The sequence below is a fragment of the Panthera uncia genome, chromosome B4 (assembly GCF_023721935.1).
Source record: "Panthera uncia isolate 11264 chromosome B4, Puncia_PCG_1.0, whole genome shotgun sequence".
Classification (NCBI taxonomy): Eukaryota; Metazoa; Chordata; class Mammalia; order Carnivora; family Felidae; genus Panthera; species Panthera uncia.
The window spans coordinates 110,386,176-110,390,078 of record NC_064809.1 but is presented as its reverse complement, the minus strand read 5'-3'; the positions used below and the strand labels follow the sequence as shown (position 1 = coordinate 110,390,078).

General features: G+C 38.4%; 1 long non-coding RNA gene across 1 annotated transcript; it reads left to right on the top strand.

The window, feature by feature from the left end:
• Nucleotides 1–1,922: 1,922 nt before the first annotated feature.
• LOC125920447 (uncharacterized) lies at nt 1,923–3,183 on the top strand. The gene is made up of 2 exons (XR_007457053.1): nt 1,923–2,105; nt 2,997–3,183. It is a non-coding gene; the product is annotated as an uncharacterized LOC125920447 (long non-coding RNA).
• The last annotated feature ends 720 nt before the right edge of the window (nt 3,184–3,903 follow it).

Below are 3,903 nucleotides of genomic sequence, written 5' to 3'. Positions count from 1 at the left end.
TTTGAGTGACTTTATTTAGATATTTCTTAAAATAAAAACATTTGTTTACAGAAACTCATTCTTTACCGGTGGGAATACAAAATGATACAGCCACTTTCTGAGACGGTTTGGCAGTCTCTAAAAAGTTAAACATAGTCTTAACAATACAATCCAGCAATCATGCTCTTAGGCATTTCCCCAAATGAGTTAAAATTTTATGGCCACCCAAAAACTTGCCCACGAATGCTTATAGCCGCTTTATTCATCATTGCTAAAAATTGGAGTCAACCAAATATCTTTCAATAGGATAATGGATAAACAGTAGTATATTTACACAATGGGGTATTGTACAGTGATAAAATAAATAAGCTATCAAGCCACAAAAAGACGCAGAAGAATCTTAAACACATGTTGCTACGAGAAAATAGTCAATCTGAAAAGGCTATATTCTCTATGGTTCTAACCATAGGATATTCTGGGAAAGGTGAAACTATAGAGATAATAAAAAGGTCAGTGGTTTCCCAATGTTCAGGAGGAGGAAACAAGGATGCGTAGGCGGAGCACAGGGCACTTTTAGGGTTGTTGAAACTATTCTGTGTGATACTGCACTGATGGATACATAATGTAACACATTTATCAAAACTCTGCAACATGAAGGGTGCACCCTAATGCAAAATACGGGGTTAGCTAATGTGTCCACGTTGGTTCATCAGTTGAAGCAAATGCACACACTAATGTAAGATATTAATAACAGGGGAAAGGGAGAAGGGAGTCCCTGTACTTCCCATACAAAATTTCCGTAAACCTAAAACTGCTCTAAAAAGTTAACATTTACTAGGGGCTCTTGGGTGGCTCAGTTGGCTAAACATCTAACTTCAGCTCAGGTCATGATCTCATGATTTGTAAGTTCAAGCCCTGCGTCAGGTCCTGTGCTGACAGCTCAGAACCTAGAGCCTGTTTTGGATTCTGTGTCTCCCATTCTCTGCACCCCCCCCCCCACTCATTTTCTCTCTCTCTCTCTCTCTCTCTCTCTCTCTCTCTCTCAAAATAAATAAACATTAAAAATTTTTAAAAAATAAACAGTAACATTTACTGTTATTTATTTATTTATTTATTTATTTGAAATGTTTATTTATTTATTGAGAAATAGAGAGAGAGAGAGAAAGAGAGAGAGCACAAGCAGGGGAGGGGCAGAGCCTGACACACAAACTGTGAGATCATGACCTGAGGCAAAACCAAGAGTGGGACGCCTAACCAACTGAGCCACCCAGTCACCCCACTAATATATATTTTTTAAATACTTATTTAGAAGCATTTTTTGGGCAACGTAAGTCACAGATGATTGGATTCTAAAAATAATAAGTTCCAATACATTTCAGAATTCAGAGGCGCTTTGAGATTCTCTCATCTACGTATGTCTTCATTTTAGAACAAGGCCAGCATGTTTGACTGTCGTGATGCCCACAAAGCATGCAGCTGAGGGAGTCTGAACTTGAACTCAGTTCACTTCACTCATAAGTTTATGACATTCTTCACTAGATCAATTGACTGACTCAGTAGTATGAAGGAGTCAATGACACAGCCCACCCAGCGTGAGGTCTTTTGAACAGGGTAAAAATGTAAATTCTACATTTCTCAAGTGGTTTTGGTTTTCCCAATAGCGGTCCATATTTTGAAAACACACACACATGAACACATGCCTACATGCATGGATATACACACGCACACACACACACTCATATATGCAGATACCCTCTATCAGGAGCATTTGAAATGTTTCATATAAAGAAATAAAAATAAACTCTTAAAGCAGGGTAGATCTGCTTATTTTATAGACTCAGTGAATAATATTTCTTCCAGTTTTTGGATTGCATTTGGGAGGGGAGGGCAGTAGTTACTGAACAATTCCTAACTTGTATAAATTTTTTTTTTTTTAATCTAGCATCTGTCAAATTTTTATAATTTGGCAGATCCTGTATCTGGACATGACAAATTTCAGCTGGAAAAATATGTTGTGAAAAATCTTTCAGATGCCACATCACAACTGGGGCCTCTGTTAAAGCCAAAAGTGCAGCTGGACCATATTATTACATAGCTATTTTATTTGCATTCCTGACCCGTAAGGAGTAAGTGGATTTCCATCTGGTATATTATATCATTCTTCTTCTATGATGAGAGTGAACAGTTTTTTTTTTAAAGTTATACTAACAGCATAGCTGAATTAACTATATCGGTCAAATTATTTTAAACACTATTATTCTTTATTAAGCTAGCAAAGAACTATAAAACCAACTAGGTCTCAGTGAAAAATAATTAATATGCAAATATGATCATAGTTAAAAAAACTTGCAGTAAAAGTGAGACCAAAAAAATATTAAATATATTTCATTTAACATGCTTTTAAAAGAATGCATCTTTTTAAATGTTTATTTATTTATTTTGAAAGAGCGAGAGCAAGCACGAGAAAGGCGGAAAGAGGAAGAATCCCAAGCAGACTCCGTACTGTCAGTGCAGAGCCTGACACAGGGCTCGATCCCACCAATCGTGAGATCATGACCTTAGCTGAAATTAAGAGTTGGACACTTAACTGACGGAGCCACCCAAGTGCCCCAGGACACTTGATTTTAAAGAATGCCACATGACTGAGAGAGAGAACTAGTGTCAGGGCAATGGGGCTGGCTGGACAGATGCCACAGCAGTATCCTGGGCAGGACAGAGCAGGCACTTGGCAAGCAGACCCAGATTGTCACAATTCATGCAGGAGGAGGTATGGGACCTCCAGGGGAAGTCGTTAACTTTCATGCCATGCTGGCTATACTCTATATCCCATCTCTGTCCTGACCTGTGCCCCAGGGGACTGACCTCCCTGGACTTCATGACAGTGCTTCTTTGGTCCCTGGCTTCCACTGGGTCTGACAAACGAGTCATTTGCAAGGCAGGGGGGCAGAATTGATTCTCCTCATCCACTTCCTCATCACCTGTAATTGCGTCAGTGACTGTGTTTCTCTTTCTTGCAGCCTTATCCAGCGACTTCAGCCCCTCAAGGCTACAGATTTCCCTGCATTTTGGTAATACCAGTCCCTTCCTCCTTCTCTCAAGGGATGGTCATTGTTTATAATAATTGTTGCCTCCTGGATGATCAGCCATTCTGTCTAGTTTCTTTACAGCCTGACCACACATCTTCATTAAAATGTTTTCAATTCAGTACTTTGAATGTGCTGTTTCTGCTCGAACCCTAACTAATGTAAAGTAATAATAATAGCTACTAAGTATTATGATACGCTAAATATTGTGTGAGGAAGTGAAAATGACTTATAAAAGCTCCTAATAATCATCTGAGGCTGACATGTATTATCTAAAGATAAATATTATTTGCAGATAAGTATTAGAGAAATTGAATGACTTCCCCAAGGTCATGCATCTTAAGTGAGTGAATGATTCAAGCTCTGATTTTCTGACTCTGGAGCTTAGTTTCTTAATTATTACGTGATCCTATATTGCAAATCATCACACCTTAGAGCAAATAAAAAAGTCTGCGCATGAAAAGGCTTAAAAAAATTACAGTTGAAAAAAATCCAACTAGCACTGGCTTTCCCAATCGTTTTTCCAAAGGGGTAAAATTTCCACATTCTACTTGACTATTACAGCATAAGATGATACAGCGGGTATTCAAACTTCTTAAACCAACAGTGTATATTTTTACATGTGGCAATTCTGGTTTTAACATTAGCTACGTGGTAGTGCAACGCCTATATAAATCTGCCCAACAACAAAAGTGAATGCTACAACATCTGTCACTGTTTTTCCTCAAAAACACTAAGAGCTGTGCAGACCGATCTCATAGGAGCAGACTGATCTCATCCTGTATTTGATGTCCTGAGAAATATCTACTGATCTGTAAAACTTATCACCAGTTACGCCAGA